The following is a 25707-nucleotide window of genomic DNA, read 5'->3' on the forward strand; positions in this document are numbered from 1 at the left end:
ACTGACACATCTGGGGGACTCTTGGAATGGTGTCTCGACCCTGGAGTTCCTCTCGCCTTTCCTGTGGAGAGCGCCTCCTCTTGAGATGCGACGGGAACGCCGGGAATTCTTTCCCTACGAAACAGGGAAAGGATCCCTCATCTCGAGCTAGGAGGCGGAAACGGGGCTCCCCTGGATGTGTGCGGGACACCACGTGCTTCCTCTCGAGTGGAGACGGGTATGTCGGAGAACTTCTTGAGTTGCAGCAAGGGTGTGAAGGACCCTTTGGAAGTTCCAGTGGTTAGATGTGATTGGCCTCGAGAAGCCTCAGCGGAAATGGGCCTCATCTCGCCTGGAGGGCAAAACCTCCTGGATTTTCTCGAGTTGCGGCAGGTGCTCTCGACTTACGACGGGGACCTCAGGGAACCGCTCTGGTGGCCTCAGGAAAGGCCAGTCCCCATGCGAGTTCCTCGGGGGCCTCTCGGGATTCCTCTCCCGTCAATGCCGGGGCCTAAGACCTTGTGTGGAGTCGGGGCCGGAACCTGAGGATTCCTCTCCAGTGCTGACATGGATCTTGGGGTACTTCTGGAGTCTCCCCAGGGGAGTCAGTCCTCGTGTCGAATGCGGGCATGCACTTGCGCTTTCCTCCAGAGCGGTAGCAGCAGTGTCACGCAGTCCTCCGCGTGGATCAAAGGATCTATGGTTTTCCCTCGAGTCTTTCCCACGAGGCTTTCCCACGAGGCTTTCCCACAGGGCTGTCCCACGTGCACACGTGGTGGGAGTCGATCCTCGGCTTGAACGTCAAGGCAGTGCAGGGAAAACAGGTTCCTCTGGAATGGACTGACACATCTGGGGGACTCTTGGAATGGTGGCACGACCCTGGAGTTCCTCTCGCCTTTCCTGTGGAGAGCGCCTCCTCTTGAGATGCGACGGGAACGCCGGGAATTCTTTCCCTACGAAACAGGGAAAGGATCCCTCATCTCGAGCTAGGAGGCGGAAACGGGGCTCCCCTGGATGTGTGCGGGACCCACGTGCTTCCTCTCGAGTGGAGACGGGTATGTCGGGGAACTTCTTGAGTTGCAGCAAGGGTGTGAAGGACCCTTTGGAAGTTCCAGTGGTTAGATGTGATTGGCCTCGAGAAGCCTCAGCGGAAATGGGCCTCATCTCGCCTGGAGGGCAAAACCTCCTGGATTTTCTCGAGTTGCGGCAGGTGCTCTCGACTTACGACGGGGACCTCAGGGACCCGCTCTGGTGGCCTCAGGAAAGGCCAGTCCCCATGCGAGTTCCTCGGGGGCGTCTCGGGATTCCTCTCCCGTCGATGCCAGGGCCTAAGACCTTGTGTGGAGTCGGGGCCGGAACCTGAGGATTCCTCTCCAGTGCTGACATGGATCTTGGGGTAATTCTGGAGTCTCCCCAGGGGAGTCAGTCCTCGTCTCGAATGCGGGCATGCACTTGCGCTTTCCTCCAGAGCGGTAGCAGCAGTGTCACGCAGTCCGCCGCGTGGATCAAAGGATCTATGGTTTTCCCTCGAGTCTTTCCCACGAGGCTTTCCCACGAGGCTTTCCCACAGGGCTGTCCCACGTGCACACGTGGTGGGAGTCGATCCTCGGCTTGAACGTCAAGGCAGTGCAGGGAAAACAGGTTCCTCTGGAATGGACTGACACATCTGGGGGACTCTTGGAATGGTGGCACGACCCTGGAGTTCCTCTCGCCTTTCCTGTGGAGAGCGCCTCCTCTTGAGATGCGACGGGAACGCCGGGAATTCTTTCCCTACGAAACAGGGAAAGGATCCCTCATCTCGAGCTAGGAGGCGGAAACGGGGCTCCCCTGGATGTGTGCGGGACACCACGTGCTTCCTCTCGAGTGGAGACGGGTATGTCGGGGAACTTCTTGAGTTGCAGCAAGGGTGTGAAGGACCCTTTGGAAGTTCCAGTGGTTAGATGTGATTGGCCTCGAGAAGCCTCAGCGGAAATGGGCCTCATCTCGCCTGGAGGGCAAAACCTCCTGGATTTTCTCGAGTTGCGGCAGGTGCTCTCGACTTACGACGGGGACCTCAGGGAACCGCTCTGGTGGCCTCAGGAAAGGCCAGTCCCCATGCCAGTTCCTCGGGGGCCTCTCGGGATTCCTCTCCCGTCGATGCCGGGCCTAGGACCTTGTGTGGAGTCGGGGCCGGAACCTGAGGATTCCTCTCCAGTGCTGACATGGATCTTGAGGTACGTCTGGAGTCTCCCCAGGGGAGTCAGTCCTCGTCTCGAATGCGGGCATGCATTGCGCTTTCCTCCAGAGCGGTAACAGCAGTGTCACGCAGTCCGCAGCGTGGATCAAAGGATCTATGGTTTTCCCTCGAGTCTTTCCCACGAGGCTTTCCCACGAGGCTTTCCCACAGGGCTGTCCCACGTGCACACGTGGTGGCAGTCGATCCTCGGCTTGAACGTCAAGGCAGTGCAGGGAAAACAGTTTCCTCTGGAATGGACTGACACATCTGGGGGACTCTTGGAATGGTGGCACGACCCTGGAGTTCCTCTCGCCTTTCCTGTGGAGAGCGCCTCCTCTTGAGATGCGACGGGAACGCCGGGAATTCTTTCCCTACGAAACAGGGAAAGGATCCCTCATCTCGAGCTAGGAGGCGGAAACGGGGCTCCCCTGGATGTGTGCGGGACCCACGTGCTTCCTCTCGATTGGAGACGGGTATGTCGGGGAACTTCTTGAGTTGCAGCAAGGGTGTGAAGGACCCTTTGGAAGTTCCAGTGGTTAGATGTGATTGGCCTCGAGAAGCCTCAGCGGAAATGGGCCTCATCTCGCCTGGAGGGCAAAACCTCCTGGATTTTCTCGAGTTGCGGCAGGTGCTCTCGACTTACGACGGGGACCTCAGGGAACCGCTCTGGTGGCCTCAGGAAAGGCCAGTCCCCATGCGAGTTCCTCGGGGGCGTCTCAGGATTCCTCTCCCGTCTATGCCGGGGCCTAAGACCTTGTGTGGAGTCGGGGCCGGAACCTGAGGATTCCTCTCCAGTGCTGACAGGGATCTTGGGGTACGTCTGGAGTCTCCCGAGGGGAGTCAGTCCTCGTCTCGAATGCGGGCATGCATTGCACTTTCCTCCAGAGCGGTAGCAGCAGTGTCACGCAGTCCGCCGCGTGGATCAAAGGATCTATGGTTTTCCCTCGAGTCTTACCCACGAGGCTTTCCCACGAGGCTTTCCCACAGGGCTGTCCCACGTGCACACGTGGTGGGAGTCGATCCTCGGCTTGAACGTCAAGGCAGTGCAGGGAAAACAGGTTCCTCTGGAATGGACTGACACATCTGGGGGACTATTGGAATGGTGGCACGACCCTGGAGTTCCTCTCGCCTTTCCTGTGGAGAGCGCCTCCTCTTGAGATGCGACGGGAACGCCGGGAATTCTTTCCCTACGAAACAGGGAAAGGATCCCTTATCTCTAGCTAGGAGGCGGAAACGGGGCTCCCCTGGATGTGTGCGGGACCCCACGTGCTTCCTCTCGAGTGCAGACCGGTATGTCGGGGATCTTCTTGAGTTGCAGCAAGGGTGTGAAGGACCCTTTGGAAGTTCCAGTGGTTAGATGTGATTGGCCTCGAGAAGCCTCAGCGGAAATGGGCCTCATCTCGCCTGGAGGGCAAAACCTCCTGGATTTTCTCGAGTTGCGGCAGGTGCTCTCGACATACGACGGGAACCTCAGGGACCCGCTCTGGTGGCCTCAGGAAAGGCCAGTCCCCATGCGAGTTCCTCGGGGGCGTCTCGGGATTCCTCTCCCGTCGATGCCGGGGCCTAAGACCTTGTGTGGAGTCGGGGCCGGAACCTGAGGATTCCTCTCCAGTGCAGACATGGATCTTGGGGTACTTCTGGAGTCTCCCCAGGGGAGTCAGTCCTCGTCTCGAATGCGGGCATGCACTTGCGCTTTCCTCCAGAGCGGTAGCAGCAGTGTCACGCAGTCCGCCGCGTGGATCAAAGGATCTATGGTTTTCCCTCGAGTCTTTCCCACGAGGCTTTCCCACGAGGCTTTCCCACAGGGCTGTCCCACGTGCACACGTGGTGGGAGTCGATCCTCGGCTTGAACGTCAAGGCAGTGCAGGGAAAACAGGTTCCTCTGGAATGGACTGACTCATCTGGGGGACTCTTGGAATGGTGTCACGACCCTGGAGTTCCTCTCGCTTTTCCTATGGAGAGCGCCTCCTCTTGAGATGCGACGGGAACGCCGGGAATTCTTTCCCTATGAAACAGGGAGAGGATACCTCATCTCGAGCTAGGAGGCGGTAACGGGGCTCCCCTGGATGTGTGCGGGACCCCACGTGCTTCTCTCGAGTGGAGACGGGTATGTCGGGGAACTTCTTGAGTTGCAGCAAGGGTGTGAAGGACCCTTTGGAAGTTCCAGTGATTAGACGTGATTGGCCTCGAGAAGCCTCAGCGGAAATGGGCCTCATCTCGCCTGGAGGGCAAAACCTCCTGGATTTTCTCGAGTTGCGGCAGGTGCTCTCGACTTACGACGGGGACCTCAGGGACCCGCTCTGGTGGCCTCAGGAAAGGCCAGTCCCCATGCGAGTTCCTCGGGGGCGTCTCGGGATTCCTCTCCCGTCGATGCCGGGGCCTAAGACCTTGTGTGGATTCGGGGCCGGAACCTGAGGATTCCTCTCCAGTGCTGACATGGATCTTGGGGTACTTCTGGAGTCTCCCCAGGGGAGTCAGTCCTCGTCTCGAATGCGGGCATGCACTTGCGCTTTCCTCCAGAGCGGTAGCAGCAGTGTCACGCAGTCCGCCGCGTGGATCAAAGGATCTATGGTTTTCCCTCGAGTCTTTCCCACGAGGCTTTCCCACGAGGCTTTCCCACAGGGCTGTCCCACGTGTACAAGTGGTGGGAGTCGATCCTCGGCTTGAACGTCAAGGCAGTGCAGGGAAAACAGGTTCCTCTGGAATGGACTGACACATCTGGGGGACTCTTGGAATGGTGTCTCGACCCTGGAGTTCCTCTCGCCTTTCCTGTGGAGAGCGCCTCCTCTTGAGATGCGACGGGAACGCCGGGAATTCTTTCCCTACGAAACAGGGAAAGGATCCCTCATCTCGAGCTAGGAGGCGGAAACGGGGCTCCCCTGGATGTGTGCGGGACACCACGTGCTTCCTCTCGAGTGGAGACGGGTATGTCGGAGAACTTCTTGAGTTGCAGCAAGGGTGTGAAGGACCCTTTGGAAGTTCCAGTGGTTAGATGTGATTGGCCTCGAGAAGCCTCAGCGGAAATGGGCCTCATCTCGCCTGGAGGGCAAAACCTCCTGGATTTTCTCGAGTTGTGGCAGGTGCTCTCGACTTACGACGGGGACCTCAGGGAACCGCTCTGGTGGCCTCAGGAAAGGCCAGTCCCCATGCGAGTTCCTCGGGGGCCTCTCGGGATTCCTCTCCCGTCGATGCCGGGGCCTAAAACCTTGTGTGGAGTCGGGGCCGGAACCTGAGGATTCCTCTCCAGTGCTGAGATGGATCTTGGGGTACTTCTGGAGTCTCCCCAGGGGAGTCAGTCCTCGTGTCGAATGCGGGCATGCACTTGCGCTTTCCTCCAGAGCGGTAGCAGCAGTGTCACGCAGTCCTCCGCGTGGATCAAAGGATCTATGGTTTTCCCTCGAGTCTTTCCCACGAGGATTTCCCACGAGGCTTTCCCACAGGGCTGTCCCACGTGCACACGTGGTGGGAGTCGATCCTCGGCTTGAACGTCAAGGCAGTGCAGGGAAAACAGTTTCCTCTGGAATGGACTGACACATCTGGGGGACTCTTGGAATGGTGTCTCGACCCTGCAGTTCCTCTCGCCTTTCCTGTGGAGAGCGCCTCCTCTTGAGATGCGACGGGAACGCCGGGAATTCTTTCCTTACGAAACAGGGAAAGGATCCCTAATCTCGAGCTAGGAGGTCGAAACGGGGCTCCCCTGGATGTGTGTGGGACACCACGTGCTTCCGCTAGAGTGGAGACGGGTATGTCGGGGAACTTCTTGAGTTGCAGCAAGGGTGTGAAGGACCCTTTGGAAGTTCCAGTCGTTACATGTGATTGGCCTCGAGAAGCCTCAGCGGAAATGGGCCTCATCTCGCCGGGAGGCAAAACCGCCTGGATTTTGTCGAGTTACGGTAGGTGCTCTCGACTTACGACGGGGACCTCATGGACCCGCTCTGGTGGCCTCAGGAAAGGCCAGTCCCCATGCGAGTTCCTCGGGGGCCTCTCGGGATTCCTCTCCCGTCGATGCCGGGGCCTAAGACCTTGTGTGGAGTCGGGGCCGGAACCTGAGGATTCCTCTCCAGTGCTGACATGGATCTTGGGGTACTTCTGAAGTCTCCCCAGGGGAGTCAGTCCTCGTCTCGAATGCGGGCATGCACTTGCGCTTTCCTCCAGAGCGGTAGCGGCAGTGTCACGCAGTCTGCCGCGTGGATCAAAGGATCTATGGTTTTCCCTCGAGTCTTTCCCATGAGGCTTTCCCACGAGGCTTTCCCACAGGGCTGTACCACGTGCACACGTGGTGGGAGTCGATCCTCGGCTTGAACGTCAAGGCAGTGCAGGGAAAACAGGTTCCTCTTGAATGGACTGACACATCTGGGGGACTCTTGGAATGGTGGCACGACCATGGAGTTCCTCTCGCCTTTCCTGTGGAGAGCGCCTCCTCTTGAGATGCGACGGGAACGCCGGGAATTCTTTCCTTACGAAACAGGGAAAGGATCCCTCATCTCGAGCTAGGAGGCGGAAACGGGGCTCCCCTGGATGTGTGCAGGACCCACGTGCTTCCTCTCGATTGGAGACGGGTATGTCGGGGAACGTCTTGAGTTGCAGCAAGGGTGTGAAGGACCCTTTGGAAGTTCCAGTGGTTAGATGTGATTGGCCTCGAGAAGCCTCAGCGGAAATGGGCCTCATCTCGCCTGGAGGGCAAAACCTCCTGGATTTTCTCGAGTTGCGGCAGGTGCTCTCGACTTGCGACGGGGACCTCAGGGACCCGCTCTGGTGGCCTCAGGAAAGGCCAGTCCCCATGCGAGTTCCTCGGGGGCCTCTCGGGATTCCTCTCCCGTCGATGCCGGGGCCTAAGACCTTGTGTGGAGTCGGGGCCGGAACCTGAGGATTCCTCTCCAGTGCTGACATGGATCTTGGGGTACTTCTGGAGTCTCCCCAGGGGAGTCAATCCTCGTTTCGAATGCGGGCATGCACTTGCGCTTTCCTCCAGAGCGGTAGCAGCAGTGTCACGCAGTCCGCCGCGTGGATCAAAGGATCTATGGTTTTCCCTCGAGTCTTTCCCACGGGGCTTTCCCACGAGGCTTTCCCACAGGGCTGTCCCACGTGCACACGTGGTGGGAGTCGATCCTCGGCTTGAACGTCACGGCAGTGCAGGGAAAACAGGTTCCTCTGGAATGGACTGACACATCTGGGGGACTCTTGGAATGGTGGCACGACCCTGGAGTTCCTCTCGCCTTTCCTGTGGAGAGAGCCTCCTCTTGAGATGCGACGGGAACGCCGGGAATTCTTTCCCTAAGAAACAGGGAAAGGATCCCTCATCTCGAGCGAGGAGGCGGAAACGGGGCTCCCCTGGATGTGTGCGGGACCCCACGTGCTTCCTCTCGAGGGGAGACGGGTATGTCGGGGAACTTCTTGAGTTGCAGCAAGGGTGTGAAGGACCCTTTGGAAGTTCCAGTGATTAGACGTGATTGGCCTCGAGAAGCCTCAGCGGAAATGGGCCTCATCTCGCCTGGAGGGCAAAACCTCCTGGATTTTCTCGAGTTGCGGCAGGTGCTCTCGACTTACGACGGGGACCTCAGGGACCCGCTCTGGTGGCCTCAGGAAAGGCCAGTCCCCATGCGAGTTCCTCCGGGGCGTCTCGGGATTCCTCTTCCGTCGATGCGGGGGCGTAAGACCTTGTGTGGAGTCGGGGCCGGAACCTGAGGATTCCTCTCCAGTGCTGACATGGATCTTGGGGTACTTCTGGAGTCTCCCCATGGGAGTCAGTCCTCGTCTCGAATGCGGGCATGCACTTGCGCTTTCCTCCAGAGCGGTAGCAGCAGTGTCACGCAGTCCGCCGCGTGGATCAAAGGATCTATGGTTTTCCCTCGAGTCTTTCCCACGAGGCTTTCCCACGAGGCTTTCCCACAGGGCTGTCCCACGTGCACACGTGGTGGGAGTCGATCCTCGGCTTGAACGTCAAGGCAGTGCAGGAAAACAGGTTCCTCTGGAATGGACTGACACATCTGGGGGACTCTTGGAATGGTGGCACGACCCTGGAGTTCCTCTCCCCTTTCCTGTGGAGAGCACCTCCTCTTGAGATGCGACGGGAACGCCGGGAATTCTTTCCCTACGAAACAGGGAAAGGATCCCTCATCTCGAGCTAGGAGGCGGAAACGGGGCTCCCCTGGATGTGTGCGGGACCCACGTGCTTCCTCTCGAGTGGAGACGGGTATGTCGGGGAACTTCTTGAGTTGCAGCAAGGGTGTGAAGGACCCTTTGGAAGTTCCAGTGGTTAGACGTGATTAGCCTCGAGAAGCCTCAGCGGAAATGGGCCTCATCTCGCCTGGAGGGCAAAACCTCCTGGATTTTCTCGAGTTGCGGCAGGTGCTCTCGACTTACGACGGGGACCTCAGGGAACCGCTCTGGTGGCCTCAGGAAAGGCCAGTCCCCATGCGAGTTCCTCGGGGGCGTCTCGGGATTCCTCTCCCGTCGATGCCGGGGCCTAAGACCTTGTGTGGAGTCGGGGCCGGAACCTGAGGATTCCTCTCCAGTGCTGACATGGATCTTGGGGTACTTCTGGAGTCTCCCCAGGGGAGTCAGTCCTCGTCTCGAATGCGGGCATGCACTTGCGCTTTCCTCCAGAGCGGTAGCAGCAGTGTCACGCAGTCCGCCGCGTGGATCAAAGGATCTATGGTTTTCCCTCGAGTCTTTCCCACGAGGCTTTCCCACGAGGCTTTCCCACAGGGCTGTCCCACGTGCACACGTGGTGGGAGTAGATCCTCGGCTTGAACGTCAAGGCAGTGCAGGGAAAACAGGTTCCTCTGGAATGGACTGACACATCTGGGGGACTCTTGGAATGGTGGCATGACCCTGGAGTTCCTCTCGCCTTTCCTGTGGAGAGCGCCTCCTCTTGAGATGCGACGGGAACGCCGGGAATTCTTTCCCTACGAAACAGGGAAAGGATCCCTCATCTCGAGCTAGGAGGCGGAAACGGGGCTCCCCTGGATGTGTGCGGGACCCACGTGCTTCCTCTCGAGTGGAGACGGGTATGTCGGGGAACTTCTTGAGTTGCAGCAAGGGTGTGAAGGACCCTTTGGAAGTTCCAGTGGTTAGATGTGATTGGCCTCGAGAAGCCTCAGCGGAAATGGGCCTCATCTCGCCTGGAGGGCAAAACCTCCTGGATTTTCTCGAGTTGCGGCAGGTGCTCTCGACTTACGACGGGGACCTCAGGGACGCGCTCTGGTGGCCTCAGTAAAGGCCAGTCCCCATGCGAGTTCCTCGGGGGCGTCTCAGGATTCCTCTCCCGTCTATGCCGGGGCCTAAGACCTTGTGTGGAGTCGGGGCCGGAACCTGAGGATTCCTCTCCAGTGCTGACAGGGATCTTGGGGTACGTCTGGAGTCTCTCCAGGGGAGTCAGTCCTCGTCTCGAATGCGGGCATGCATTGCGCTTTCCTCCAGAGCGGTAGCAGCAGTGTCACGCAGTCCGCCGCGTGAATCAAAGGATCTATGGTTTTCCCTCAAGTCTTTCCCACGAGGCTTTCCCACGAGGCTTTCCCACAGGGCTGTCCCACGTGCACACGTGGTGGGAGTCGATCCTCGGCTTGAACGTCAAGGCAGTGCAGGGAAAACAGTTTCCTCTGGAATGGACTGACACATCTGGGGGACTCTTGGAATGGTGGCACGACCCTGGAGTTCCTCTCGCCTTTCCTGTGGAGAGCGCCTTCTCTTGAGATGCGACGGGAACGCTGGGAATTCTTTCCCTACGAAACAGGGAAAGGATCCCTCATCTCGAGCTAGGAGGCGGAAACGGGGCTCCCCTGGATGTGTGCGGGACACCACGTGCTTCCTCTCGAGTGGAGACGGGTATGTCGGGGAACTTCTTGAGTTGCAGCAATGGTGTGAAGGACCCTTTGGAAGTTCCAGTGGTTAGATGTGATTGGCCTCGAGAAGCCTCAGCGGAAATGGGCCTCATCGCGCCTGGAGGGCAAAACCTCCTGGATTTTCTCGAGTTGCGGCAGGTGCTCTCGACTTACGACGGGGACCTCAGGGAACTGCTCTGGTGGCCTCAGGAAAGGCCAGTCCCCATGCCAGTTCCTCGGGGGCCTCTCGGGATTCCTCTCCCGTCGATGCTGGGGCCTAAGACCTTGTGTGGTGTCGGGGCCGGAACCTGAGGATTCCTCTCCAGTGCTGACATGGATCTTGAGGTACGTCTGGAGTCTCCCCAGGGGAGTCAGTCTTCGTCTCGAATGCGGGCATGCATTGCGCTTTCCTCCAGAGCGGTAACAGCAGTGTCACGCAGTCCGCAGCGTGGATCAAAGGATCTATGGTTTTCCCTCGAGTCTTTCCCACGAGGCTTTCCCACGAGGCTTTCCCACAGGGCTGTCCCACGTGCACACGTGGTGGCAGTCGATCCTCGGCTTGAACGTCAAGGCAGTGCAGGGAAAACAGTTTCCTCTGGAATGGACTGACACATCTGGGGGACTCTTGGAATGGTGGCACGACCCTGGAGTTCCTCTCGCCTTTCCTGTGGAGAGCGCCTTCTCTTGAGATGCGACGGGAACGCTAGGAATTCTTTCCCTACGAAACAGGGAAAGGATCCCTCATCTCAAGCTAGGAGGCTGAAACGGGGCTCCCCTGGATGTGTGCGGGACACCACGTGCTTCCTCTCGAGTGGAGACGGGTATGTCGGGGAACGTCTTGAGTTGCAGCAAGGGTGTGAAGGACCCTTTGGAAGTTCCAGTGGTTAGATGTGATTGGCCTCGAGAAGCCTCAGCGGAAATGGGCCTCATCGCGCCTGGAGGGCAAAACCTCCTGGATTTTCTCGAGTTGCGGCAGGTGCTCTCGACTTACGACGGGGACCTCAGGGACCCGCTCTGGTGGCCTCAGGAAAGGCCAGTCCCCATGCGAGTTCCTCGGGGGCCTCTCGGGATTCCTCTCCCGTCGATGCCGGGGCCTAAGACCTTGTGTGGAGTCGGGGCCGGAACCTGAGGATTCCTCTCCAGTGCTGACATGGATCTTGGGGTACTCCTGGAGTCTCCCCAGGGGAGTCAGTCCTCGTCTCGAATGCGGGCATGCACTTGCGCTTTCCTCCAGAGCGGTAGCAGCAGTGTCACGCAGTCCGCCGCGTGGATCAAAGGATCTATGGTTTTCCCTCGAGTCTTTCCCACGAGGCTTTCCCACGAGGCTTTCCCACAGGGCTGTCCCACGTGCACACGTGGTGGGAGTCGATCCTCGGCTTGAACGTCAAGGCAGTGCAGGGAAAACAGGTTCCTCTGGAATGGACTGACACATCTGGGGGACTCTTGGAATGGTGGCACGACCCTGGAGTTCCTCTCGCCGTTCCTGTGGAGAGCGCCTCCTCTTGAGATGCGACGGGAACGCCGGGAATTCTTTCCCTACGAAACAGGGAAAGGATCCCTCATCTCGAGCTAGGAGGCGGAAACGGGGCTCCCCTGGATGTATGCGGGACACCACGTGCTTCCTCTCGAGTGCAGTCGGGTATGTCGGGGAACTTCTTGAGTTGCAGCAAGGGTGTGAAGGACCCTTTGGAAGTTCCAGTTGTTACACGTGATTGGCATCGAGAAGCCTCAGCGGAAATGGGCCTCATCTCGCCTGGAGGGCAAAACCTCCTGGATTTTCTCGAGTTGCGGCAGGTGCTCTCGACTTACGACGGGGACCTCAGGGACGCGCTCTGGTGGCCTCAGGAAAGGCCAGTCCCCATGCGAGTTCCTCGGGGGCCTCTCGGGATTCTTTTCCCGTTGATTCCAGTGCCTAAGACCTTGTGTGGAGTCGGGGCCGGAACCTGAGGATTCCTCTCCAGTGCTGACATGGATCTTGGGGTACTTCTGGAGTCTCCCCAGGGGAGTCAGTCCTCGTCTCGAATGCGGGCATGCACTTGCGCTTTCCTCCAGAGCGGTAGCAGCAGTGTCACGCAGTCCGCCGCGTGGATCAAAGGATCTATGGTTTTCCCTCGAGTCTTTCCCACGAGGCTTTCCCACGAGGCTTTCCCACAGGGCTGTCCCACGTGCACACGTTGTGGGAGTCGATCCTCGGCTTGAACGTCAAGGCAGTGCAGGAAAACAGGTTCCTCTGGAATGGACTGACACATCTGGGGGACTCTTGGAATGGTGGCACGACCCTGGAGTTCCTCTCCCCTTTCCTGTGGAGAGCGCCTCCTCTTGAGATGCGACGGGAACGCCGGGAATTCTTTCCCTACGAAACAGGGAAAGGATCCCTCATCTCGAGCTAGGAGGCGGAAACGGGGCTCCCCTGGATGTGTGCGGTACCCACGTGCTTCCTCTCGAGTGGAGACGGGTATGTCGGGGAACTTCTTGAGTTGCAGCAAGGGTGTGAAGGACCCTTTGGAAGTTCCAGTGGTTAGACGTGATTAGCCTCGAGAAGCCTCAGCGGAAATGGGCCTCATCTCGCCTGGAGGGCAAAACCTCCTGGATTTTCTCGAGTTGCGGCAGGTGCTCTCGACTTACGACGGGGACCTCAGGGACCTGCTCTGGTGGCCTCAGGAAAGGCCAGTCCCCATGCGAGTTCCTCGGGGGCGTCTCTGGATTCCTCTCCCATCGATGCCGGGGCCTAAGACCTTGTGTGGAGTCGGGGCCGGAACCTGAGGATTCCTCTCCAGTGCTGACAGGGATCTTGGGGTACGTCTGGAGTCTCCCGAGGGGAGTCAGTCCTCGTCTCGAATGCGGGCATGCATTGCACTTTCCTCCAGAGCGGTAGCAGCAGTGTCACGCAGTCCGCCGCGTGGATCAAAGGATCTATGGTTTTCCCTCGAGTCTTACCCACGAGGCTTTCCCACGAGGCTTTCCCACAGGGCTGTCCCACGTGCACACGTGGTGGGAGTCGATCCTCGGCTTGAACGTCAAGGCAGTGCAGGGAAAACAGTTTCCTCTGGAATGGACTGACACATCTGGGGGACTCTTGGAATGGTGGCACGACCCTGGAGTTCCTCTCGCCTTTCCTGTGGTGAGCGCTTCCTCTTGAGATGCGACGGGAACGCTGGGAATTCTTTCCCTACGAAACAGGGAAAGGATCCCTCATCTCGAGGTAGGAGGCGGAAACGGGGCTCCCCTGGATGTGTGCGGGACACCACGTGCTTCCTCTCGAGTGGAGACGGGTATGTCGGGGAACTTCTTGAGTTGCAGCAAGGGTGTGAAGGACCCTTTGGAAGTTCCAGTGGTTAGATGTGATTGGCCTCGAGAAGCCTCAGCGGAAATGGGCCTCATCTCGCCTGGAGGGCAAAACCTCCTGGATTTTCTCGAGTTGCGGCAGGTGCTCTCGACTTACGACGGGGACCTCAGGGACCCGCTCTGGTGGCCTCAGGAAAGGCCAATCCCCATGCGAGTTCCTCGGGGGCGTCTCGGGATTCCTCTCCCGTCGATGCCGGGGCCTAAGACTTTGTGTGGAGTCGGGGCCGGAACCTGAGGATTCCTCTCCAGTGCTGACATGGATCTTGGGGTACTTCTGGAGTCTCCCCAGGGGAGTCAGTCCTCGTGTCGAATGCGGGCATGCACTTGCGCTTTCCTCCAGAGCGGTAGTAGCAGTGTCACGCAGTCCTCCGCGTGGATCAAAGGATCTATGGTTTTCCCTCGAGTCTTTCCCACGAGGCTTTCCCACGAGGCTTTCCCACAGGGCTGTCCCACGTTCACACATGGTGGGAGTCGATCCTCGGCTTGAACGTCAAGGCAGTGCAGGGAAAACAGGTTCCTCTGGAATGGACTGACACATCTGGGGCACTCTTGGAATGGTGGCACGACCCTGGAGTTCCTCTCGCCTTTCCTGTGGAGAGCGCCTCCTCTTGAGATGCGACGGGAACGCCGGGAATTCTTTCCCTACGAAACAGGGAAAGGATCCCTCATCTCGAGCTGGGAGGCGGAAACGGGGCTCCCCTGGATGTGTGCGGGACACCACGTGCTTCCTCTCGAGTGCAGACGGGTATGTCGGGGAACTTCTTGAGTTGCAGAAAGGGTGTGAAGGACCCTTTGGAAGTTCCAGTGGTTAGATGTGATTGGCCTCGAGAAGCCTCAGCGGAAATGGGCTTCATCTCGCCTGGAGGGCAAAACCTCCTGGATTTTCTCGAGTTGCGGCAGGTGCTCTCGACTTACGACGGGGACCTCAGGGACCCGCTCTGGTGGCCTCAGGAAAGGCCAGTCCCCATGCGAGTTCCTCGGGGGCCTCTCGGGATTCCTCTCCCGTCGATGCCGGGGCCTAAGACCTTGTGTGGAGTCGGGGCCGGAACCTGAGGATTCCTCTCCAGAGCTGACATGGATCTTGGGGTACTTCTGGAGTCTCCCCAGGGGAGTCAGTCCTCGTCTCGAATGCGGACATGCACTTGCGCTTTCCTCCAGAGCGGTAGCAGCAGTGTCACGCAGTCCGCCGCGTGGATCAAAGGATCTATGGTTTTCCCTCGAGTCTTTCCCACGAGGCTTTCCCACGAGGCTTTCCCACAGTGCTGTCCCACGTGCACACGTGGTGGGAGTCGATCCTCGGCTTGAACGTCAAGGCAGTGCAGGGAAAACAGGTTCCTCTGGAATGGACTGACACATCTGGGGTCTCTTGGAATGGTGTCACGACCCTGGAGTTCCTCTCGCCTTTCCTGTGGAGAGCGCCTCCTCTTGAGATGCGACGGGAACGCCGGGAATTCTTTCCCTACGAAACAGGGAAGGGATCCCTCATCTCGAGCTAGGAGGCGGAAACGGGGCTCCCCTGGATGTGTGCGGGACCCCACGTGCTTCCTCTCGAGTGGAGACGGGTATGTCGGGGAACTTCTTGAGTTGCAGCAAGGGTGTGAAGGACCCTTTGGAAGTTCCAGTGGTTAGATGTGATTGGCCTCGAGAAGCCTCAGCGGAAATGGGCCTCATCTCGCCTGGAGGGCAAAACCTCCTGGATTTTCTCGAGTTGCGGCAGGTGCTCTCGACTTACGACGGGGACCTCAGGGACCCGCTCTGGTGGCCTAAGGAATGCCAGTCCCCATGCGAGTTCCTCGAGGGCCTCTCGGGATTCTTTTCCCGTCGATTCCGGTGCCTAAGACCTTGTGTGGAGTCGGGGCCGGAACCTGAGGATTCCTCTCCAGTGCTGACATGGATCTTGGGGTACTTCTGGAGTCTCCCCAGGGGAGTCAGTCCTCGTCTCGAATGCGGGCATGCACTTGCGCTTTCCTCCAGAGCTGTAGCAGCAGTGTCACGCAGTCCGCCGCGTGGATCAAAGGATCTATGGTTTTCCCTCGAGTCTTTCCCACGAGGCTTTCCCACGAGGCTTTCCCACAGGGCTGTCCCACGTGCACACGTGGTGGGAGTCGATCCTCGGCTTGAACGTCAAGGCAGTGCAGGGAAAACAGGTTCCTCTGCAATGGACTGACACATCTGGGGGACTCTTGGAATGGTGGCATGACCCTGGAGTTCCTCTCGCCTTTCCTGTGGAGAGCGCCTCCTCTTGAGATGCGACGGGAACGTCAGGAATTCTTTCCCTACGAAACAAGGAAAGGATCCCTCATCTCGAGCTAGGAGGCGGAAACGGGGCTCCCCTGGATGTGTGCGGGACCCCACGTGCTTCCTCTCGAGTGCAGACGGGTATGTCGGGGAACTTCTTGAGTTGCAGCAAGGGTGTGAAGGACCCTTTGGAAGTTCCAGTGGTTAGACGTGATTGGCCTCGAGAAGCCTCAGCGGAAATGGGCCTCATCTCGCCTGGAGGGCAAAACCTCCTGGATTTTCTCGAGTTGCGGCAGGTGCTCTCGACTTACGACGGGGACCTCAGGGACCCGCTCTGGTGGCCTCAGGAAAGGCCAGTCCCCATGCGAGTTCCTCGGGGGCCTCTCGGGATTCCTCTCCCGTCGATGCCGGGGCCTAAGAACTTGTGTGGAGTCGGGGCCGGAACCTGAGGATTCCTCTCCAGTGCTGACATGGATCTTGGGGTACTCCTGGAGTCTCCCCAGGGGAGTCAGTCCTCGTCTCGAATGCGGGCATGCACTTGCGCTTTCCTCCAGAGCGGTAGCAGCAGTGTCACGCAGTCCGCCGCGTGGATCAAAGGATCTATGGTTTTCCCTCGAGTCTTTCCCACGAGGCTTTCCCACGAGGCTTTCCCACAGGGCTGTCCCACGTGCACACGTGGTGGGAGTCGATCCTCGGCTTGAACGTCAAGGCAGTGCAGGGAAAACAGGTTCCTCTGGAATGGACTGACACATCTGGGGGACTCTTGGAATGGTGGCATGACCCTGGAGTTCCTCTCGCCGTTCCTGTGGAGAGCGCCTCCTCTTGAGATGCGACGGGAACGCCGGGAATTCTTTCCCTACGAAACAGGGAAAGGATCCCTCATCTCGAGCTAGGAGGCGGAAACGGGGCTCCCCTGGATGTATGCGGGACACCACGTGCTTCCTCTCGAGTGCAGTCGGGTATGTCGGGGAACTTCTTGAGTTGCAGCAAGGGTGTGAAGGACCCTTTGGAAGTTCCAGTGGTTAGATGTGATTGGCCTCGAGAAGCCTCAGCGGAAATGGGCCTCATCTCGCCTGGAGGGCAAAACCTCCTGGATTTTCTCGAGTTGCGGCAGGTGCTCTCGACTTACGACGGGGACCTCAGGGACCCGCTCTGGTGGCCTCAGGAAAGGCCAGTCCCCATGCGAGTTCCTCGGGGGCCTCTCGGGATTCCTCTCCCGTCGATGCCGGGGCCTAAGACCTTGTGTGGAGTCGGGGCCGGAACCTGAGGATTCCTCTCCAGTGCTGACATGGATCTTGGGGTACTTCTGGAGTCTCCCCAGGGGTGTCAGTCCTCGTCTCGATTGCGGGCATGCACTTGCGCTTTCCTCCAGAGCGGTAGCAGCAGTGTCACGCAGTCCGCCGCGTGGATCAAAGGATCTATGGTTTTCCCTCGAGTTTTTCCCACGAGGCTTTCCCACGAGGCTTTCCCACAGGGCTGTCCCACATGCACACGTGGTGGGAGTCGATCCTCGGCTTGAACGTCAAGGCAGTGCAGGGAAAACAGGTTCCTCTGGAATGGACTGACACATCTGGGGGACTCTTGGAATGGTGGCACGACCCTGGAGTTCCTCTCGCCTTTCCTGTGGAGAGCGCCTCCTCTTGAGATGCGACGGGAACGCCGGGAATTCTTTCCCTACGAAACAGGGAAAGGATCCCTCATCTCGAGCTAGGAGGCGGAAACGGGGCTCCCCTGGATGTGTGCGGGACCCCACGTGCTTCCTCTCGAGTGGAGACGGGTATGTCGGGGAACTTCTTGAGTTGCAGCAAGGGTGTGAAGGACCCTTTGGAAGTTCCAGTTGTTACACGTGATTGGCATCGAGAAGCCTCAGCGGAAATGGGCCTCATCTCGCCTGGAGGGCAAAACCTCCTGGATTTTCTCGAGTTGCGGCAGGTGCTCTCGACTTACGACGGGGACCTCAGGGACCCGCTCTGGTGGCCTCAGGAAAGGCCAGTCCCCATGCGAGTTCCTCGGGGGCCTCTCGGGATTCCTCTCCCGTCGATGCCGGGGCCTAAGAACTTGTGTGGAGTCGGGGCCGGAACCTGAGGATTCCTCTCCAGTGCTGACATGGATCTTGGGGTACTCCTGGAGTCTCCCCAGGGGAGTCAGTCCTCGTCTCGAATGCGGGCATGCACTTGCGCTTTCCTCCAGAGCGGTAGCAGCAGTGTCACGCAGTCCGCCGCGTGGATCAAAGGATCTATGGTTTTCCCTCGAGTCTTTCCCACGAGGCTTTCCCACGAGGCTTTCCCACAGGGCTGTCCCACGTGCACACGTGGTGGGAGTCGATCCTCGGCTTGAACGTCAAGGCAGTGCAGGGAAAACAGGTTCCTCTGGAATGGACTGACACATCTGGGGGACTCTTGGAATGGTGGCATGACCCTGGAGTTCCTCTCGCCGTTCCTGTGGAGAGCGCCTCCTCTTGAGATGCGACGGGAACGCCGGGAATTCTTTCCCTACGAAACAGGGAAAGGATCCCTCATCTCGAGCTAGGAGGCGGAAACGGGGCTCCCCTGGATGTATGCGGGACACCACGTGCTTCCTCTCGAGTGCAGTCGGGTATGTCGGGGAACTTCTTGAGTTGCAGCAAGGGTGTGAAGGACCCTTTGGAAGTTCCAGTGGTTAGATGTGATTGGCCTCGAGAAGCCTCAGCGGAAATGGGCCTCATCTCGCCTGGAGGGCAAAACCTCCTGGATTTTCTCGAGTTGCGGCAGGTGCTCTCGACTTACGACGGGGACCTCAGGGACCCGCTCTGGTGGCCTCAGGAAAGGCCAGTCCCCATGCGAGTTCCTCGGGGGCCTCTCGGGATTCCTCTCCCGTCGATGCCGGGGCCTAAGACCTTGTGTGGAGTCGGGGCCGGAACCTGAGGATTCCTCTCCAGTGCTGACATGGATCTTGGGGTACTTCTGGAGTCTCCCCAGGGGTGTCAGTCCTCGTCTCGATTGCGGGCATGCACTTGCGCTTTCCTCCAGAGCGGTAGCAGCAGTGTCACGCAGTCCGCCGCGTGGATCAAAGGATCTATGGTTTTCCCTCGAGTTTTTCCCACGAGGCTTTCCCACGAGGCTTTCCCACAGGGCTGTCCCACATGCACACGTGGTGGGAGTCGATCCTCGGCTTGAACGTCAAGGCAGTGCAGGGAAAACAGGTTCCTCTGGAATGGACTGACACATCTGGGGGACTCTTGGAATGGTGGCACGACCCTGGAGTTCCTCTCGCCTTTCCTGTGGAGAGCGCCTCCTCTTGAGATGCGACGGGAACGCCGGGAATTCTTTCCCTACGAAACAGGGAAAGGATCCCTCATCTCGAGCTAGGAGGCGGAAACGGGGCTCCCCTGGATGTGTGCGGGACCCCACGTGCTTCCTCTCGAGTGGAGACGGGTATGTCGGGGAACTTCTTGAGTTGCAGCAAGGGTGTGAAGGACCCTTTGGAAGTTCCAGTTGTTACACGTGATTGGCATCGAGAAGCCTCAGCGGAAATGGGCCTCATCTCGCCTGGAGGGCAAAACCTCCTGGATTTTCTCGAGTTGCGGCAGGTGCTCTCGACTTACGACGGGGACCTCAGGGACGCGCTCTGGTGGCCTCAGGAAAGGCCAGTCCCCATGCGAGTTCCTCGGGGGCCTCTCGGGATTCTTTTCCCGTTGATTCCAGTGCCTAAGACCTTGTGTGGAGTCGGGGCCGGAACCTGAGGATTCCTCTCCAGTGCTGACATGGATCTTGGGGTACTTCTGGAGTCTCCCCAGGGGAGTCAGTCCTCGTCTCGAATGCGGGCATGCACTTGCGCTTTCCTCCAGAGCGGTAGCAGCAGTGTCACGCAGTCCGCCGCGTGGATCAAAGGATCTATGGTTTTCCCTCGAGTCTTTCCCACGAGGCTTTCCCACGAGGCTTTCCCACAGGGCTGTCCCACGTGCACACGTTGTGGGAGTCGATCCTCGGCTTGAACGTCAAGGCAGTGCAGGAAAACAGGTTCCTCTGGAATGGACTGACACATCTGGGGGACTCTTGGAATGGTGGCACGACCCTGGAGTTCCTCTCCCCTTTCCTGTGGAGAGCGCCTCCTCTTGAGATGCGACGGGAACGCCGGGAATTCTTTCCCTACGAAACAGGGAAAGGATCCCTCATCTCGAGCTAGGAGGCGGAAACGGGGCTCCCCTGGATGTGTGCGGGACCCACGTGCTTCCTCTCGAGTGGAGACGGGTATGTCGGGGAACTTCTTGAGTTGCAGCAAGGGTGTGAAGGACCCTTTGGAAGTTCCAGTGGTTAGACGTGATTAGCCTCGAGAAGCCTCAGCGGAAATGGGCCTCATCTCGCCTGGAGGGCAAAACCTCCTGGATTTTCTCGAGTTGCGGCAGGTGCTCTCGACTTACGACGGGGACCTCAGGGACCTGCTCTGGTGGCCTCAGGAAAGGCCAGTCCCCATGCGAGTTCCTCGGGGGCGTCTCTGGATTCCTCTCCCATCGATGCCGGGGCCTAAGACCTTGTGTGGAGTCGGGGCCGGAACCTGAGGATTCCTCTCCAGTGCTGACAGGGATCTTGGGGTACGTCTGGAGTCTCCCGAGGGGAGTCAGTCCTCGTCTCGAATGCGGGCATGCATTGCACTTTCCTCCAGAGCGGTAGCAGCAGTGTCACGCAGTCCGCCGCGTGGATCAAAGGATCTATGGTTTTCCCTCGAGTCTTACCCACGAGGCTTTCCCACGAGGCTTTCCCACAGGGCTGTCCCACGTGCACACGTGGTGGGAGTCGATCCTCGGCTTGAACGTCAAGGCAGTGCAGGGAAAACAGTTTCCTCTGGAATGGACTGACACATCTGGGGGACTCTTGGAATGGTGGCACGACCCTGGAGTTCCTCTCGCCTTTCCTGTGGTGAGCGCTTCCTCTTGAGATGCGACGGGAACGCTGGGAATTCTTTCCCTACGAAACAGGGAAAGGATCCCTCATCTCGAGGTAGGAGGCGGAAACGGGGCTCCCCTGGATGTGTGCGGGACACCACGTGCTTCCTCTCGAGTGGAGACGGGTATGTCGGGGAACTTCTTGAGTTGCAGCAAGGGTGTGAAGGACCCTTTGGAAGTTCCAGTGGTTAGATGTGATTGGCCTCGAGAAGCCTCAGCGGAAATGGGCCTCATCTCGCCTGGAGGGCAAAACCTCCTGGATTTTCTCGAGTTGCGGCAGGTGCTCTCGACTTACGACGGGGACCTCAGGGACCCGCTCTGGTGGCCTCAGGAAAGGCCAATCCCCATGCGAGTTCCTCGGGGGCGTCTCGGGATTCCTCTCCCGTCGATGCCGGGGCCTAAGACTTTGTGTGGAGTCGGGGCCGGAACCTGAGGATTCCTCTCCAGTGCTGACATGGATCTTGGGGTACTTCTGGAGTCTCCCCAGGGGAGTCAGTCCTCGTGTCGAATGCGGGCACGCACTTGCGCTTTCCTCCAGAGCGGTAGTAGCAGTGTCACGCAGTCCGCCGCGTGGATCAAAGGATCTATGGTTTTCCCTCGAGTCTTTCCCACGAGGCTTTCCCACGAGGCTTTCCCACAGGGCTGTCCCACGTTCACACATGGTGGGAGTCGATCCTCGGCTTGAACGTCAAGGCAGTGCAGGGAAAACAGGTTCCTCTGGAATGGACTGACACATCTGGGGCACTCTTGGAATGGTGGCACGACCCTGGAGTTCCTCTCGCCTTTCCTGTGGAGAGCGCCTCCTCTTGAGATGCGACGGGAACGCCGGGAATTCTTTCCCTACGAAACAGGGAAAGGATCCCTCATCTCGAGCTAGGAGGCGGAAACGGGGCTCCCCTGGATGTGTGCGGGACACCACGTGCTTCCTCTCGAGTGCAGACGGGTATGTCGGGGAACTTCTTGAGTTGCAGAAAGGGTGTGAAGGACCCTTTGGAAGTTCCAGTGGTTAGATGTGATTGGCCTCGAGAAGCCTCAGCGGAAATGGGCCTCATCTCGCCTGGAGGGCAAAACCTCCTGGATTTTCTCGAGTTGCGGCAGGTGCTCTCGACTTACGACGGGGACCTCAGGGACCCGCTCTGGTGGCCTCAGGAAAGGCCAGTCCCCATGCGAGTTCCTCGGAAGCCTCTCGGGATTCCTCTCCCGTCGATGCCGGGGCCTAAGACCTTGTGTGGAGTCGGGGCCGGAACCTTAGGATTCCTCTCCAGTGCTGACATGGATCTTGGGGTACTTCTGGAGTCTCCCCAGGGGAGTCAGTCCTCGTCTCGAATGCGGGCATGCACTTGCGCTTTCCTCCAGAGCGGAAGCAGCAGTGTCACGCAGTCCGCCGCGTGGATCAAAGGATCTATGGTTTTCCCTCGAGTCTTTCCCACGAGGCTTTCCCACGAGGCTTTCCCACAGGGCTGTCCCACGTGCACACGTGGTGGGAGTCGATCCTCGGCTTGAACGTCAAGGCAGTGCAGGGAAAACAGGTTCCTCTGGAATGGACTGACACATCTGGGGGACTCTTGGAATGATGTCTCGACCCTGGAGTTCCTATCGCCTTTCCTTTGGAGAGCGCCTCCTCTTGAGATGCGACGGGAACGCCGGGAATTCTTTCCCTACGAAACAGGGAAAGGATCCCTCATCTCGAGCTAGGAGGCTTAAACGGGGCTCCCCTGGATGTGTGCGGGACCCACGTGCTTCCTCTCGAGTGGCGACGGGTATGTCGGGAAACTTCTTTAGTTGCAGCAAGGGTGTGAAGGACCCTTTGGAAGTTCCAGTGGTTAGACGTGATTAGCCTCGAGAAGCCTCAGCAGAAATGGGCTTCATCTCGCCTGGAGGGCAAAACCTCCTGGATTTTCTCGAGTTGCGGCAGGTGCTCTCGACTTACGACGGGGACCTCAGGGACCCGCTCTGGTGGCCTCAGGAAAGGCCAGTCCCCATGCGAGTTCCTCGGGGGCCTCTCGGGATTCCTCTCCCGTCGATGCCGGGGCCTAAGACCTTGTGTGGAGTCGGGGCCGGAACCTGAGGATTCCTCTCCAGTGCTGACATGGATCTTGGGGTACTTCTGGAGTCTCCCCAGGGGAGTCAGTCCTCGTCTCGAATGCGGACATGCACTTGCGCTTTCCTCCAGAGCGGTAGCAGCAGTGTCACGCAGTCCGCCGCGTGGATCAAAGGATCTATGGTTTTCCCTCGAGTCTTTCCCACGAGGCTTTCCCACGAGGCTTTCCCACAGTGCTGTCCCACGTGCACACGTGGTGGGAGTCGATCCTCGGCTTGAACGTCAAGGCAGTGCAGGGAAAACAGGTTCCTCTGGAATGGACTGACACATCTGGGGTCTCTTGGAATGGTGTCACGACCCTGGAGTTCCTCTCGCCTTTCCTGTGGAGAGCGCCTCCTCTTGAGATGCGACGGGAACGCCGGGAATTCTTTCCCTACGAAACAGGGAAGGGATCCCTCATCTCGAGCTAGGAGGCGGAAACGGGGCTCCCCTGGATGTGTGCGGGACCCCACGTGCTTCCTCTCGAGTGGAGACGGGTATGTCGGGGAACTTCTTGAGTTGCAGCAAGGGTGTGAAGGACCCTTTGGAAGTTCCAGTGGTTAGATGTGATTGGCCTCGAGAATCCTCAGCGGAAATGGGCCTCATCTCGCCTGGAGGGCAAAACCTCCTGGATTTTCTCGAGTTGCGGCAGGTGCTCTCGACTTACGACGGGGACCTCAGGGACCCGCTCTGGTGGCCTCAGGAAAGGCCAGTCCCCATGCGAGTTCCTCGGGGGCGTCTCGGGATTCCTCTCCCGTCGATGCCGTGGCCTAAGACCTTGTGTGTAGTCGGGGCCGGAACCTGAGGATTCCTCTCCAGTGCTGACATGAATATTGGGGTACTTCTGGAGTCTCCCCCGGGGAGTCAGTCCTCGTCTCGAATGCGGGCATGCACTTGCGCTTTCCTCCAGAGCGGTAGCAGCAGTGTCACGCAGTCCGCCGCGTGGATCAAAGGATCTATGGTTTTCCCTCGAGTCTTTCCCACGAGACTTTCCCACGAGGCTTTCCCACAGGGCTGTCCCACGTGCACACGTGGTGGGAGTCGATCTTCGGCTTGAACGTCAAGGCAGTGCAGGGAAAACAGGTTCCTCTGGAATGGACTGACACATCTGGGGGACTCTTGGAATGGTGGAACGACCCTGGAGTTCCTCTCGCCTTTCCTGTGGAGAGCGCCTCCTCTTGAGATGCGACGGGAACGCCGGGAATTCTTTCCCTACGAAACAGGGAAAGGATCCCTCATCTCGAGCTAGGAGGCGGAAACGGGGCTCCCCTGGATGTGTGCGGGACACCACATGATTCCTCTCGAGTGGAGACGGGTATGTCGGGGAACTTCTTGAGTTGCAGCAAGGGTGTGAAGGACCCTTTGGTAGTTCCAGTGGTTAGACGTGATTGGCCTCGAGAAGCCTCAGCGGAAATGGGCCTCATCTCGCCTGGAGAGCAAAACCTCCTGGATTTTCTCGAGTTGCGGCAGGTGCTCTCGACTTACGACGGGGACCTCAGGGACCCGCTCTGGTGGCCGCAGGAAAGGCCAGTCCCCATGCGAGTTCCTCGGGGGCCTCTCGGGATTCCTCTCCCGTCGACGCCGTGGCCTAAGACCTTGTGTGTAGTCGGGGCCGGAACCTGAGGATTCCTCTCCAGTGCTGACATGTATCTTGGGGTACTTCTGGAGTCTCCCCAGGGGAGTCAGTCCTCGTCTCGAATGCGGCATGCACTTGCGCTTTCCTCCAGAGCGGTAGCAGCAGTGTCACGCAGTCCGCCACGTGGATCAAAGGATCTATGATTTTCCCTCGAGTCTTTCCCACGAGGCTTTCCCACGAGGCTTTCCCACAGGGCTGTCCCATGTGCACACGTGGTGGGAGTCGATCCTCGGCTTGAACGTCAAGGCAGTGCAGGGAAAACAGGTTCCTCTGGAATGGACTGACACATCTGGGGGACTCTTGGAATGGTGTCTCGACCCTGGAGTTCCTCTCGCCTTTCCTGTGGAGAGCGCCTCCTCTTGAGATGCGACGGGAACGCCGGGAATTCTTTCCCTACGAAACAGGGAAAGGATCCCTCATCTCGAGCTAGGAGGCTGAAACGGGGCTCCCCTGGATGTGTGCGGGACACCACATGCTACCTCTCGAGTGGAGACGGGTATGTCGGGGAACTTCTTGAGTTGCAGCAAGGGTGTGAAGGACCCTTTGGAAGTTCCAGTGGTTAGATGTGATTGGCCTCGAGAAGCCTCAGCGGAAATGGGCCTCATCTCGCCTGGAGGGCAAAACCTCCTGGATTTTCTCGAGTTGCGGCAGGTGCTCTCGACTTACGATGGGGACCTCAGGGACCCGCTCTGGTGGCCTCAGGAAAGGCCAGTCCCCATGCGAGTTCCTCGGGGGCCTCTCGGGATTCCTCTCCCGTCGATGACGGGGCCTAAGACCTTGTGTGGAGTCAGGGCCGGAACCTGAGGATTCCTCTCCAGTGCTGACATGGATCTTGGGGTACTTTTGGAGTCTCCCCAGGGGAGTCAGTCCTCGTCTCGAATGCGGGCATGCACTTGCGCTTTCCTCCAGAGCGGTAGCAGCAGTGTCACGCAGTCCGCCGCGTGGATCAAAGGATCTATGGTTTTCCCTCGAGTCTTTCCCCCGAGGCTTTCCCACGAGGCTTTCCCACAGGGATGTCCCACGTGCACACGTGGTGGGAGTCGATCCTCGGCTTGAACGTCAAGGCAGTGCAGGGAAAACAGGTTCCTCTGGAATGGACTGACACATCTGGTGGACTCTTGGAATGGTGTCTCGACCCTGGAGTTCCTCTCGCCTTTCCTGTGGAGAGCGCCTCCTCTTGAGATGCGACAGGAACGCCGGGAATTCTTTCCCTACGAAACAGGGAAAGGATCCCTCATCTCGAGCTAGGAGGCGGAAACGGGGCTCCCCTGGATGTGTGCGGAACCGCACGTGCTTCCTCTCGAGTGGAGATGGGTATGTCGGGGAACTTCTTGAGTTGCAGCAAGGGTGTGAAGGACCCTTTGGAAGTTCCAGTGGTTAGATGTTATTGGCCTCGAGAAGCCTCAGCGGAAATGGGCCTCATCTCGCCTGGAGTGCAAAACCTCCTGGATTTTCTCGAGTTGCGGCAGG

Source organism: Ovis canadensis, chromosome 7 (assembly GCF_042477335.2).
Source record: "Ovis canadensis isolate MfBH-ARS-UI-01 breed Bighorn chromosome 7, ARS-UI_OviCan_v2, whole genome shotgun sequence".
NCBI classification, from domain to species: Eukaryota; Metazoa; Chordata; class Mammalia; order Artiodactyla; family Bovidae; genus Ovis; species Ovis canadensis.